This window comes from Cryptomeria japonica, chromosome 5, assembly GCF_030272615.1.
Source record: "Cryptomeria japonica chromosome 5, Sugi_1.0, whole genome shotgun sequence".
Classification (NCBI taxonomy): domain Eukaryota; kingdom Viridiplantae; phylum Streptophyta; class Pinopsida; order Cupressales; family Cupressaceae; genus Cryptomeria; species Cryptomeria japonica.
Window position 1 is genome coordinate 102,927,060 of NC_081409.1, and position 16,335 is coordinate 102,943,394.

Consider the following 16,335-nt stretch of genomic DNA (forward strand, 5'->3'; position numbering starts at 1 on the left):
ATAGATCTTCAACTATTTTTCTCCTTTTGAGAATATGATGATTGTGTTATTTAAAAATAACTGTAAAGGGACCCGGTGTTTCTCTATAAGAAGACATTGTCACTTAGGCCGATCCCTAGAAATGTGTATAAATCTTTGAAGGCTAAAAATAAGGCTCCTAGAAGAATGCATGAAAATTTATTACACATTTTGGTGTGTCAAATCAAATGTTTCACTATTGATAGGTAAAGACTAGGGGAATCAACTTTGTGCAAGATTGTACCATATATCGATATGTATATTCATCAAGACATCATATCAAAATGGACACAAAACTAATGAGAAATGGTAAAGGTATGCAAGTTTCACTATTTCACTACTAAAAAATACTATAATTATATTCAATTATTTTTTTATCAAATTTTAAAATATAAATAATCTTGTAACATGGACACCTAATGTAATAGTATGTTTATTATTTTTTTAATAATAACCATCAAGTGAGTCCCATTGGCTAGAGCAATCAATTTCTAAAGTGAATTGAAGCCATTGTTAAAGATCTTATATTTAGGTTGATGAATTTGGAACATTGAATAAAAAACTTGTCATGCTCAAATGAGTACTTGATAAGGTGGGGACTAAATATGTGGGAATGTGTGTATATGGATAGGTGAAGACTAGGGGAACCAACTTTGTACAAGATTGTACCATATATCAACATGTATATTTATCAAGACATCATTTCAAAATGGACACAAAACTAAATGAGAAACGGTATAGGCATGCAAGTTTCACTAGTTCTTTACTAAAAAAATACTATAATTATATTCAATTAATTTTTGATTAAATTTTAACAATGAATAATCTTGTAACATGGACATCTAATGTAATAGTATGTTTATTATTTTTTAATAATAATCATCAAGTGAGCCCCACTGGCTAGAGCTATCATCTTCTAAAGTGAATTGAAACCATCATTAAAAATGTGATATTTAGGTTGATAAATTTGGAACATTAAACAAAAAACTTGTCATGTTCAATTGGGTAGATGTTGAATATGTTTTTGATGAATTTGGAACGTTAAACAAAAAACCAGTCATGCTCAATTTAGTACTTGATGTTGAATATGCTTTATCTTTTATTCACAAGCAATGAATATTAAGTTGTTTCTTTACTCTTATAATTATTAGAAAGAAATATGATATGTACCACCATCAAACTACAATTTGAAGCGGACAGATTATGATAAAAATAGATTATGTTGAATAAAACTTCTCATTGTTTAAAGATGATAATGTTATATAAAATGTAAATTTATATCTTTCAATTATAATCAATTTTTAAATGAAGAGAATTTTTTTTTTTTAAATTGTTGCACCACAGGTATTCCCACAACCCAACCCAACGCCCAACCCACCTTGCCTTGGTCTTACTTTTACTACCAAGATGGGGCTAAATCTGAACCTTGAAATTGATCAAAAGACCAATGAAAAGCAAACCCACAATTCAAACCAACTCCACTATTCGTTATTTTAAATTAACACGCTATTGAAAACTTTCAATTATATGATAAATCTAAATCTTATAACTCATCTCCAATTGTCCTACCTATCAATTAATTAGTAATTACAGGTACTTTGTTCTAAATGCAAGATAGGAAAGCAAGTTGAAAGGAATACGACAGCAGTTACTCATATTCTTTTATGTACGAATAAGTATACAAGGATAAATGTTAAGACAATGCAGGAAAGATTCTTATGCAGAGAAAATCCCATCAAAGTGAATAGAAGGATGTAAAATTGTTCAACCAAAGTCTTAGATGCACTTTCACTTTAGGGGAACCACACCACGTGCACATCTCACAATATCAACAAACAAGACAAGACATGTAAATCAAATTTGGATTTATACCTTGGAAAAAATTGACACAGCAACTGTCAGTGCATGCACCATCCAGATTCCTCTTATCTCATTCTTACATTGAAGAAATTGGAGATAAATTATGACATGGAATATGCATACAAACACCCATCTTTGTATGTAATTGTATTCTTGTAAATGCTGATAAACTTGTGTAGATTGATAGTTTTCATAGGCAGTGGAGAAAGAGTTTTTATGACAGCTATCTAATTTCTGTGCATGAAATCTATGGAATCTTCTGTCACAAATTATCAATTTCACATCAAACATATTTAATATCATTTAGTTGTCTTTTAACCACAAACCATTAGTAAATCAAACATTGAGATATTCATTCAATCTGTTCTCGTTCAAAAATTTGAACCTTGATCTCCATCATGAAAATCATATAATCCAAACACTGAATGTCACATTATTTAAAATATGTATATGAAAAACATTTTTTTAAAGAAGGGTAAACGCTTTTGATCCGGAGCTATGAACCAGTGAGGTCAAACAGGAGACCTCATCCCCATTTAAACATTCTACATAAGCAAGCGAGCGAGATCTGAATTTTGATGACAAGAACAACAACACAACTTAATCATCACAACATACCAATACCGATATTTATATGAAAAATTTACATTCTATAAAAAATAAAATCCCAAAAACATATTTCAAAATTTTCTTCCCTTCTATAACTATAATTGACCATGAAATTCAATATAGAGAAACTTATAGATGGAATTTATCCTATAGTCTCTTTATCATGTGACAAGAAATGTCTGGTAAAATGGATGTACTGAATTTAGTTATTGCAGAAGCATCTTTGACTTGTTTAACTAAGAGAACATTGAATCTTAAGAGAAAAGTAATAGCCCATATGCCTCAAAGTCATGGATTTTCTGTTTTCTACTTGTAGGGACAAACATTTCATATTATTTCTTGTCATAAAAAGGAAGAAAACAAAATAAACCTGATTCACATCCTCTTTGCTTTTTGAGCTTGGCTGATATCTTTGAATACTTGCAGACAAGTAACAAGAAAGAGAATATAATATTAATATGATTAGAATTCTTCAGATAAACTTTCCTGCCATTGAAAAAACTTACAAATTAATAAAAAATTCTGATATGTCATCTCAGAACCTGAAAAGTAATCAATCAATTGGCCTTTACACCAATAAAGTTCTTATCCTTTTCAATGATCAAACAGAGATTATATTCCATTGATATTTTCTTGGCCAGCTGGCTACAAAATGTTGATAGAACAAGAAGATGCTGTGGGGTCCTTCATTACATATCATGACCTTGGATCAAAAATTAAATGATTTCATGTCAAATTTTTCATATCCACATCAAAAGTTTTCATCTGATTTCAAAAATCAAATGATTTGAGCAAGTAAACAAATTTCTTTATTTTTTAGTAACCAAAGTAATATCAAATGAAGGGCAACCTATTTTTGAATGATGGGCATCCTTTTTATTGCTCAATCAGACAAGTTTGGGAATATAATGTATGTATGAGACAATATATCTTCTTATGGTGGACCCTATATTCAATGGCTGATATTTGACTGCATGGAAGTTTGTAAATAAGTTTGGATTATTTATTTTTTAGTCTTGAAATTTTAGAGAGTAAAATTTTTTATATATATTTTTTTTCTAGTATTCTTTTTCAGTTAAAATTATATTGTTTTATTGTATTTTATGAAAAGAAATTGAGTAGGACAATTATTTGTATAAGTATATAGAGATAATAGTATTGGATTTTACTACTTGATCTTTGTTGTTATTCTTGATTGTTGATTGGATTTCACTAATTCATCTTTTTGTATTAAAGAATTAGGACGTTAACCTTATCTTTTGTTGTTCTTGATAGTTAATTGAACTTCATTAATCCATCTTTTTGTATAAAAGGGTTAGGACAATTTTTTTAATAAGTATACAGAGATAATGGTATCAAGGTTTTACTACTTACTCTTTGTTGTTGTTCTCGATTGTCAATTGGACTTCACTAATCCATCTTTTTGTATAAAAGAGTTGGAACACTTTTAAAAACCTTACCTTTCTCTTTGTCGTTGTTCTTGATAGTTAATTGAACTTCATTAATCCATCTTTTTGTTTAAAAGGGTTAGGACAGTTTTTGGATAAGTATACAGAGATAATAGTATATTTTATGAAAATAAATTGGGTATGACAATTTTTCGTATAAATAGATAGAGATAATAGTATCGGGGTTTTACTACTTGCTCTTTGTTGTTGCTCTTGATTGTTAATTGGACTTTTCTAATCCATCTTTTTGTATTAAAGAGTTAGGATGCTTTCAAAAACCTTATCTTGCTCTTTGTTGTTGTTCTTGATTGTTAATTGGACTTCATGTTAATCCATATTTTTGTATATAAGGGTTAGGACAAGTTTTGTATAAGTATACAAAGATAATAATATATTTATGAAAATAAATTCGGTAGGACAATTTTTTGTATAAGTATACAGAGATAATAGTATCAAGGTTTTACTACTTAATCCTTGTTATTGTTCTTGATTGTTAATTGGAATTCAGTAATTCATCTTTTTGTATAAAAGAGTTAGGATGCTTTCAAAAATCGTATTCTTCTCTTTGTTGTTGTTCTTGACTGTTAATTTAACTTCATTAATCCATATTTTTGTATAAAAGGGTTAGGACAAAATTGTGTATAAGTATACAAAGATAATAGCATATTTTACGAAAAGAAATTAGGTAGGACAAATTTTTGTATAAGTATACAAAGATAATAATATTGGGGTTTTACTACTCATTCTTTGTTGTTTTTCTTGATTGTTAATTGGACTTCACTAATCCATATTTTTGTATAAAAGAGTTAGGACACTTTCAAAAACCTTTTCTTGCTCTTTATTGTTGTTATTGATTATTAATTGAAATTCATTAATCCATCTTTTTGTATAAAAGGGTTAGGGTGCTTTCAAAAAACTTAGCTTTTATACATGATAAAAACAAGTATTGGGATTTTACAATTCACACACAATAGTATTGGAGGCTATTTTATTGTCATGAAGTCTTCTACTCTTATTTGTGATTTGAGCCATGAACCTAGGTGTCTCAATAAGGTTACTATTTATAGTAAGTTTTTGTTTGGGCACGAATTGGTTCGAAAGTTTCTCCAAAGCTTTGGATTGGCTAGATAAGAATGTTGGTAAATTTTCGTTGCTAGATCATAACTAGATTTGAAGATATTATAATGTTTTCATTTTTGAAGGTTGCAATGAAAGGTTTAAATTCAATTTTGAGGACTTTAGAGGCTTTTTAATGTCATGAATAGTTGATGTAACCAACATAGCGGGCTATGAGGTGATAGAGCACATCATGAGATTTTCATCGCTTCAAACAGTTCGTCAATCGGACACCCGTTCACAAGTTATGGTCTCCAGAAGTTTGGTCTCCTGAAATAGGAAATATAAAATACATCGGACACATAAATGAGTTGTAAAAGGGAGGTACACGTATTGATGTGTGTTTTGACATGTCATAGGACACCCAAGATTGGAGATGAGGTCAGTTCCACTTTAATGGGTGGTTTTAGCCATGGTTTTGTAATACCATTTGACGGTTTCATGTAATGTATCTCCTTGTAAAGCGGAAAATCGAACCCTAGGTGTTCCCCCCCCCAAGGAGAGAGAAGGGAGGTCACTAGGGTTGACGGTTTTCACTTAGGAGAGACTTTACATTCAAAAGAGGGGTTGAAACCCACAAGATCCAATCCCACACAATGCAAGATTGGATTCTAAATGAGTTTCAAGGGTTAAGACATCAAGGATACCCTCTTTTGTAAAGAATGTAGATAGAATGATTGAACTAGGAATGCATGTAAAGTAAGAAAGATTCGCTCATAAACAGAGATAGGGATACGGGATGAAGCTGCGGACCTGAAATTAGCAGTAAAATGTCGAGATGATGTTGTCTTGCAAATTTGAGCGAAAGTTGACGGGACGATGACGCCCGGCGTGCACACGGTCCTTTGAAAAATCCGCGAAATGAAGGGGGATCTGTTCGTCTCTGCACAAGGATTCCAGATCTTCAATTACAGCCGCGTACCTGCAACCTACACACAGAAAAGAGAGGACGATTGGGGGGTTAGGGATGAGGGGTTTGCCTTTAGGTCAAACCCCGGTTTTGGAATTAACCAAGAAATGAGAATGTTGTAAATGTAAAAGTTTGTAATGTAAACAAGTACTGATACCTTGTTGTAAGAATGTTTGTATTCTTACATGCGAAGGTGTAATGATGTTGTATGTTGTATGTTGTAAGTGATCTCCTCTTCAATGCTTGAATCCTTGTCTTTGAATGCAACACCTAGCCTTGAATGGAGACTTAGAATGCTCAATTGCTTGAAGGAATGCTTGAATGCTTGAATGCTTGAATGTTTGAATGTTTGAATGTTTGCCTATCGCTTCCGCCTCTTGTACACATATGTTTTCCTCCTTTTTCTGGGAGAGGAAATGTAGTTTATATACTTGTCAATTAGGGTTAGGAGACTGATTTTTCCGACCTTAGGCCGACCCAGGAACATTATTTTCCAAATTGCAAACTTAAAGACCCGATGCCCAACAAGAGACCGGGCCCAAAATAGGGCCAGGGACCAGGGCGCTGGGCGCCATGGTCCCACCCCCCGGGACAGCAGGGTGCAAGGAGAATCAGGCCAAGGTGCAAAAAGATGCAGTTTTTGATGTCGCAAACAAGTTTCGGGGTCTCCATTCAGGTTCAACGTTGCGCTGCCATCGTGAAGACCCAAATGCAGTCAAAATTGCAAGTGTCGCAATTTTAGGATGCTACATTTAGCCCCCACTTTAGCGGGAGTATAAGCGTACGCCCATACTTCCGGTAAAGTACAAGGAAACAACATTGAAAGACTTTCACCACGTCAAGGAGGCAAGATACACCAAGCCCCCAGTGGACTAAGGATCTTACGACTTCGATTGACAAAGTAAAAGGGAAGATCACGAGGGAGAACCATGACTATCAGTAGTAAGGTTCCCTCACTATAAGTCATGCAAGAAAAATACCAAAAATTTTCAAGGCAACGCTAAGTTTGCCAAGAAATTTTCAAGTATCTTGAAGAGATATGAACGGGGTGTATGCCCCCTACGTTAAAGCGATCGCACACGCCTCATCGGGGGTGATTTCTTTAAGGTAGTGATACACATAAGAAATGAGAAGGGAAAGGAGCATGTTATCACAAAGATTTAGCCCCCAAGTGTGAGATAAACCCAAGGATAATAGACACAAAACACAAAGCACGAGGTGACTTCGCTTTCCTTGGGGTCAGTATGCTGTATGATAATTCATGTATATCATATGTATGTATGCATAATTGTTCTTCATTCCCCAATCAACGAAGGTCACCTAGAAGAAGGGAACACATGTGTCTTTTGAGTCAACATGAGAGAGACCAAAAGAGATCTCAATGCTTTGCATCGTCCTCAAGTAGACAACATTAAGGACAACAAATAGAAGAATGAGAATAACACATAGAAGAAGTAACAAAAGATATCAAGAGAGGAGGAGAGAGTCTGCTATGCTAATGAACTAGTCCAGCACATCATCCACCCCCCGATCTTGCTGATCAATATTTCGGGAAGGCAGGAAACACGCTAGAGGAGGAACATCCAACATAGCAGATGGAGCTATCACAAGATCCAAACAAGGGCAATGTTCATGTTCCACGCCACGTTGTTCTTGTCTAGGAGCTAGGATAAGTGCTTTAGAAAATTTGTTAGATAAATGGTTATCAACATCAACATATTCATATTCACTATCAGAATGATAAGAAGTAACATTTTCATCATGAATAACATTTTCATCTATATCATCATCAAGATTTATAAAAATAGGATCTTTAACTCGCACAGGATCAAGACCATCATGCATCTTATGTTTAGGAGATTTTGGCTCAATTTTCGGTTGAGGAGAAAATGGAATAATACTAGCTGAAGGTGTTTTTGGGGATTGCAAAGTTTGAGAAGCAGTTACACGAGCTCTAAGATGACGCTTTCATTGGCGTTCACGTGCAGAACGATTTCGTCTAGTCTTAGTAGGAAGTTGAGAAGATTGAGGAGGAGGAATGTTCTCATCCTTATCACTTGGGTGTTTAGGTTGTGGTCTCTTAGGTTGAACAATAGGAGAAGAGGAAGGTCTCTTCTCTCCATAAGAGGAAGGAGGAGGAACTGCTCCATATAAAGGAGGAATATTTGGTTTAGGAAGGAGACCAAGTCCATCATGACGAGGAGGTATAGGTCTACTTTTAGAAAGTTTATTAGACATAGACATAGTCACATTCATAGGGATGGGTTGGGAATCTTCTTGAGAAAAGACATTAGTTTTATCTTTCAAAGGAAGAACTTCCTTCTCAAGAACGATAGGAATATCAAGTTTGGGTGTTCTAGGTTCACTTAGAGATAGGATCATATCTTTTCTCCACTTTTGATAGGATTTGAAAAGATGATCACTTCGCGGTGGAAGAGATTGAAATTGTTTAGGCCAAAAATAATCAATAGGAACGCTAGAAGTTCTTTCAACTGCTTTAAAGAGACTATGATTGATAGTAACAACTTCACCATTATGGGGAAATTTCAAACACTTGTGAATAGGAGAAGCAATAGCTTTCATGGAAGATAGCCAAGGATAGCCTAGCTTCACACGAAATTGTTCGGACGATGGAATAATAGCAAAGTTGACATCAAGGGATTTGTTATGGACCTCAATAGGTAATGTAATAGAACCAATTGCAGGAGAAGAAAATGCATCAAATAATTTCACAACCACATTTGTTTTGTCATAGATCACTTGATTCAATTGCAAAGTGAAAAGAAATTCTTCAGTAATGACATTAATCATGCAAGAAGGATCAATAAGCACTCCACGGCAAGGTGTATTCTTGACTTTTGCAACTATATATAAGGGACCATCAGGTGCCCTGATAGTTTCACTGGAATCAAATGTGATGGAAGGTTCTTTAGGGATTTTCTGTTGTTCCACAAAGTTAATCACATTCGAAGTCATAGACACAAGACTATCAGGTGAGAAAGAGGAATCATTAGTCTCAATCACATTAGAGGTATGAGAAGGTAATGGATCAGTAAAAATCTTAAGATTTTGGTTAGGAGGAGCTACAGATGTGTTGCCTTTATCATTTACACCAGAAACAGAGATAGTATTATTATCAATCAAATCTTGAATTTTACCCTTTAAAGCAAAACATTTTTCAGTATCATGCCCAGGTTGACGATGAAATTGACAAAAAGATTTGTTATCAAAATAGGGTGAATTAATCTTTGTAGGATCTATTTGCCTTATAGGAGGGAGGGTAAGCACATTTTGTTCCAATAACTTATTCATAATACTATGCAATGATTCATTCAAAGGAGTAAACTTTCTTTCTTTCTTGAAAAACTTAGAAATAGGAGGCACACCTGATGCTGCATTCACATTGTTGTTGATGATGTTTTCATTGAACTTAATGACCTCTCTGTTTGGTTTAAACTTCCCAAATGGTTGTTGACTACTATCACCCTTATCACTCGGAGCCATAGGATTTGCTTGTTCCATTTGACTCACAGTCAGTTGATAATTGTGAAGAGTTGTGCACAACTGTTGGAAAGAAGTAAACTCAGAAAACAGAAGTTTTTCTCTAATATCTTTTTGTAAATTAGAAATAAAGATTCTTTGAATATCATTGTCAAGTACTGGAAAAGAAATTTGAGCATACAAATTTTTATATCTACCAATGAAATCAGTCACTTTCTCTTTAACACCTTGTTTACAATGCATTAAATCAATCAAAGTAACTTTAGGACTTATATTGTTTTGAAATTGTTGAATAAAAGCATTTGCAAGTTGTTGGAAAGAAGTAATAGAATAAGAAGGTAATGAGCAATACCATTGTAGGGCTTTATCTCTTAATGTTCTAGTAAACAGTTTTGCAAGCAACCTTTGGTCATGAGCAAAATCAGTACATATTGTTTGAAAGGTCTTAACATGTGTTAGAGGATCACCCTTACCATTATAAAGCTTGAATTGCGGGATTTCAACATGCTTAGGGGGAATAGCTCGAACAATGTCAAGAGAAAGTGGGCTCGCAACATCAAATGTGGGCACACTAAACTTAGATTGATTCATAGAAGCAATTTGTTGCTGTAAAGTAGAGACAGTTTGTGTAAGATTGTTAATGGTCACTTCAATCAAAGAGTTCATATTAGATGTGTTAGATTGAAATGGAGGTATTATGTTATTGAAAGAAGGTATTGATTGAGAGTAAGGTGGTGGGACACTATGATAGTTAGTCATAGGAGATGATTGGAAAGGAGGAACACTACAAGGAACACTCATTGAAGGAATGAATGAAGAAGTAGGATTGAATGAAGGAAGAGGGTTGATTGAAGAGGAAGGATTGCCCCCATGACTGGTGATCATAGGTGGAATGTCTTGTATTGAAGTAGTCATTATGTTTGATGTAAAAGTAGGTATACTAGCAATAGGATTGTCAAAGGAATAGAATGATTGACTTGAGTAGGAGGTTGTGTATAACCTAAAGTTTCGGCACAACTTTTCATAGGCATCACATTCGAATCCACAATGTGTGCAATACTACGCAAAATATCAATTCCATTCTTATCACTTTGAACCATACGTTTTAGACCCTCAATTAATGAAAGAGCTTCACTATCGGGGTATTCTTGAGACATCCATTGTCGAAAATCATCAAATTGGTTATCCAATTTCGAAAGTTGTTCTACAGAAACCTCATGGAGAGCTTCTTCATCATTAAGAGGATTAGAGGAATTACCCATGTCCTCGTTAAAAAGGCCATTCAAATTAGGTTCCATCTCGTCAGTAATTAAACCTTGGAAAGACTTAATTCTAAGGCTTCGTCTAACGGGAATAGTGTAAGTAGGGCTTATTGTTGTAAAACTCATACACTAAAGAGAGAGGGAAGATTTTGAATTTTACAGGTAGCAAATTTCAATAAAATCAGCCAATCTCCTAGATTTAAGCTATTAAATACAATCAGGACAATCTCCCGAAATTTCGAAAAAAATGTCAAGGACTGTGGCGAACGGAGTGCACACGGTCCTCGCAACTTTTTTCGAAATTTTCAGGGATGAAAGCTATGATGATTTTAAAGCTAATCTGAAAAAATTGAGTGATTTTACGATCTGTAGATAGGCCAAATTAAAGTTGCAATCTCAAAATTGAACCCTACCAAGATTGTTGAAAAATGCAAAATTTGAATTTTGAAAAAGAGAGGGAAACTGAAATTTTGAATTTTATGATTTTAGAGGGAATACTGAAAGCAATGCAAGCTTTGAAATTTAAAAGTTGACTCGATTTCATGCAAAATCCAAATTTGAAAGTGGAAATCAAAGTTGATGCAATTAAACACTTAATTTCAAAAGTCACAAACTGCAAGAATTTGAATAAAACACTGAAATTTCGAATGAATGTCAACACACTTTTTAGATCTAGGACAGTAAGAAATACAATTTTAACACAAATTGCAATTTCAACAATTTTTGAATGATTATAAGCCTTTATCCAAGCAATCACTAGACCAACTTTGACTTTAATTTTGAAAGTGTTAGAATTGATAAAATCAGCCAAGATTCTAGATTTTAGCAGAAAAATATAGTAAGATCTAGCTCCCGAAATTTCGGAAAAAATGTCGGGGACAATGGCGCTCGGGGTGCACACGGTCCTCGCAACTTTCTTCAAAATTTTCAAGGATGAGAGATATTGTGACTTTGTTGTGGAATCCAAAGTTACAGCCAATTTGGAGGTGTTTTGATCAGTGAAATCATTGATTAAAGGTTGAATCAAGAAGGTTTTAAAAATTAGGGTTTTGACACTTAACCACTTAATTTTCAGAATTAAAGCACAAATATGAATTGACAATTTGCAATAGAAGGGTAGATCTAAAACAAGCAGTAAAAATTAAACATTTCACAAGCTCAATTACTAAAAAGAAAATTTTAGGGTTTTTATGCAATTAACCTCTAAAATTTGCAAAAGATCAAACATGGAAATGTAATTAAGGAAGCAAATTTTTCAGATCTAACCATGAATAATCAGAATTAGGATGTTCATGTCGGGTTCACCAAAATGTAAAGCGGAAAATCGAACCCTAGGTGTTCCCCCCCCCAAGGAGAGAGAAGGGAGGTCACTAGGGTTGACGGTTTTCACTTAGGAGAGACTTTACATTCAAAAGAGGGGTTGAAACCCACAAGATCCAATCCCACACAATGCAAGATTGGATTCTAAATGAGTTTCAAGGGTTAAGACATCAAGGATACCCTCTTTTGTAAAGAATGTAGATAGAATGATTGAACTAGGAATGCATGTAAAGTAAGAAAGATTCGCTCATAAATAGAGATAGGGATACGGGATGAAGCTGCGGACCTGAAATTAGCAGTAAAATGTCGAGATGATGTTGTCTTGCAAATTTGAGCGAAAGTTGACGGGACGATGACGCCCGGCGTGCACACGGTCCTTTGAAAAATCCGCGAAATGAAGGGGGATCTGTTCGTCTCTGCACAAGGATTCCAGATCTTCAATTACAGCCGCGTACCTGCAACCTACACACAGAAAAGAGAGGACGATTGGGGGGTTAGGGATGAGGGGTTTGCCTTTAGGTCAAACCCCGGTTTTGGAATTAACCAAGAAATGAGAATGTTGTAAATGTAAAAGTTTTTAATGTAAACAAGTACTAATACCTTGTTGTAAGAATGTTTGTATTCTTACATGCGAAGGTGTAATGATGTTGTATGTTGTATGTTGTAAGTGATCTCCTCTTCAATGGTTGAATCCTTGTCTTTGAATGCAACACCTAGCCTTGAATGGAGACTTAGAATGCTCAATTGCTTGAAGGAATGCTTGAATGTTTGAATGTTTGAATGTTTGCCTATCGCTTCCGCCTCTTGTACACATATGTTTTCCTCCTTTTTCTGGGAGAGGAAATGCAGTTTATATACTTGTCAATTAGGGTTAGGAGACTGATTTTTCCGACCCTAGGCCAACCCAGGAACATTATTTTCCAAATTGCAAACTTAAAGACCCGATGCCCAACAAGAGACCGAGCCCAAAATAGGGCCAGGGACCAGGGCGCTGGGCGTCATGGTCCCACCTCCCAGGACAGCAGGGTGTAAGGAGAATCAGGCCAAGGTGCAGAAAGATGCAGTTTTTGATGTCGCAAACAGGTTTCGGGGTCTCCATTCAGGTTCAACGTTGCGCTGCCATTGTGAAGACCCAAATGCAGTCGAAATTGCAAGTGTCGCAATTTTAGGATGCTACACTCCTATATATAAGGTGTGTGAGATGGAGGTTGTATGTAAGAGTCTTATAGCTATTGAGTTACCTTTGAATCTCTGGTTAGCGATACTCCTATGAAAAGCTTGCTCTACAAGTATATTGTAAATTTGTTATTGATTTCTGAATAATATATTAGGCGGCTTTTGGACTGTGGGGTTTTTCTCTAGAAAGGATTTTCCCCATGTAAATCATTGTGTTGTAGTATGAATGCTATTTATGTTTATTTTTGTTAAGCTTTTGTAACTATTGTAACGATCTGTTAAAAAAAATTGCATTACCCTCCTCTCCAGGTTAATGTAGGAATTTGTTCCACTACTTAACTTCCTTACAAATGGTATCAGAATCTGATCACCTTTGGTTTCAATTGTGGGTTGTTGGGTTTTTTGAACTAATCCAAATTCAAGTGGGAACTTGTGCAGAAGATACTTTTTGATCTTGTTGCAAGAATTTTTAGATGGCAAGTTTGTCAAAGAGAAAAAAGGGGGCAAAATTTTCTGGAAGTAATTTTGAGATGTGGAAGCTAAAGATGGAGGATATACTAATTAAACAAAATATGTGGGATGTCGTTGATGAGAATGTCTCAAGACCTTCAGATTCTAATGTGATTGCTTAGTATGATGTTATGGTCCGTAAATCCAAGGATCTAATCAGATTGTTCTTGGAAAACTTTGTTCTAATCAATGTCCATGAAGAGATCTTTGCAAAGAAGTTGTGGACTAAGCTTGGTGAAATATTGTATCAAGCCAAATCTTTATTGAATCATATTTTTTGAGGAATAAATAGTGTTCCTTGAGAATGGAAGAGGGTGGATGGATTATAGACCACCTGGAATCATTTGATATGTTGGTGGCTCAATTAGTATCTATTAGAGTTAAGATGGATGAGGAGGAGAAATGTCAGATCTTGCTTTGTTCTTTTCCTAATTTGTGGGATTCTCTTGTTAGTAATTCTATTGTTTTGAAGTTAGAAGATGTGGTAGGTGTCCTACTTGGTGAAGAGATGCAAAGGAAGGTATCCATCAATTTCAAGGAATCCCTAACTTCTCGTGGAAGATCTAAGGAAAAATGTAAGAAGAATGAGAAGCATAATACCAAGTCTAGAGGGAGATCGAAATCTCCTAGAAAGTACAAAGTCATTTGTTGGAATTGTGGTAAATCAAGACACATCCATAAGGACTACAAAGAAGAAAAGAAGAACAAAAAGAAGAAGTTTGATTCTGGTTTTGAGTACGAGATGGAAGATGGTGATGCATTCATTGCAGCTTTGGCTACTCATGCAAGTAATGGTGCATGGTTAATTGACTCAGGTGCATCTTTTCATATGACTTCCAATAGAGATTAGTTTTCTAAATATGAAGAATTTAATGGAGTTAAGTTGTACTTGGGTGATGAGTCACATCTAGATATTGTTGGTCACAGTAAAGTTAGAATCATGTTTCCTAATGATAGAATAAAAAGGATTAGCAATGTGTTGCATATCCCTAGACTAAAAAAAAATTATTATCTATGAGTAAATTGATAGATGTAGGTATGCAGGTAGTCTTTTTTTATGCAGGATGTCAGATGGTTAAGGGTGCTATGGTGAATGCTAGAACTGTCGGCAATTTGTATAAGCTATAGGCATGCGTTGTTGAGTGTAATAGCACTTCTGTAAAAAGTAAATATGTGGATACTTCGTTGGAAGTTTTTAAGGTTTCACCTTTTAGCAGATGGATATGGCTTTTGGGTACCTAAGGGTGATCTTTCTTCTAAAGCACAATTACCTACAGAGAAGACTATGTTATGGCACTAGAGGCTTGGCCACATTGGAGAAAAGGGTTTAAGGACCTTGAAAAATAAAAACTTTGTTGAAGGTTTGAATTATTGTAATCTTGATTTTGACTTCTATGAGCATTGCATTTATGGAAAACAAAACAACATTCAATTTTCTCAAGCTCTCATAAATCTTATGGTGTTTTGGATCTTATTCGTTCTGATGTGTTTGGTCTTGTATAGGTTCCTTCCATTTGAAAATCCACATATTATGTTTCATTTATTGATGATTTTAGTATAAGAATATGCATATACTTTTTAAAGAGCAAATTTGAAGTTTTCAATCGGTTTAAGAATTTAAACCTATAATGGTGAAAAATTAGGGTTTCCACTATTAGAGAGATGAAAACCACTAATTTGTCATTACATTCAAAAGAGGGATGAATCTAATAGATCCAATCCCAAATTAGGAAAGATGGGGACTAAATACTAAATGGATTTAAGGGATGTGTGAATTGAATTGACCCTCTTTTGTGAGTTGAAATGCTAAATTAAGGTAAAATGTTGAAAAATGAATTATACACAAATTTAGACCTAGTCCCTAAAAAAGCTCCAAAAATGTCAGGACCATGGTGGTGGGCACCCTGATCCTCCTACTTTTTTGCATACTAAAAATGATTGATTTGTCTCTACAAATAAAATTTATTCTAAAGATCATAGCTCCATACATGTTCCCTCATATCTACAATGAATGATAATGATGCTTTACTTTTTGAATGCAATCGTATATGTTGTATGAAATGGCATGAACATGAAAAAACCCTAATCATACACACATATGCTTGCATAAGAATGATGTAAAGTTGCTCACAATAGATAGATGAAAACTATCCAGCCTTGAAAACTGCTAGAAATGATTTATGATGAATACTTTAATCCTTGGATGCTTGATTGATTGATTGTAGTGCTCCCAAATTTGCCATATATCCAAAATGAGAGGGGAAGACCTCCTCATATACTTGCCCGTCATCAAACATATTAATTTTCCAACACAAGCCGACATGAAGCAAGCTTTCTCGCTCAAAATTTGGATAGGGTGAATGGTTTAAAATAGGGCCCAATTAGGGAGGACCATGGCATGGCGCTATGGTCCCAATGAGGAACAAGGTGCCACACCCTGGTCCTACCCCATATTTGGGCTAGGGTTAAGGGTCCCAACATGTTAAAATGATATAATATGACCATTATTGCATGGTGAAAGCATAAATAGGTCATGATCAAGCATGAGGATGAGAACACTAAGGTGAGGGGCCTAAATACAGTTGAAATTACAAAGGGTACAATT

The 16,335-nt window shown here is 34.7% G+C and overlaps 1 long non-coding RNA gene across 1 annotated transcript; it reads right to left on the reverse strand.

Annotated features, from left to right (window-relative positions):
- Nucleotides 1-2,205: 2,205 nt before the first annotated feature.
- Nucleotides 2,206-2,910, reverse strand: LOC131068004 (uncharacterized). Its single transcript, XR_009111895.1, has 2 exons — nucleotides 2,858-2,910; nucleotides 2,206-2,446 (listed from the first exon to the last, which is right to left on the reverse strand). It is a non-coding gene; the product is annotated as an uncharacterized LOC131068004 (long non-coding RNA).
- Nucleotides 2,911-16,335: the final 13,425 nt, after the last annotated feature.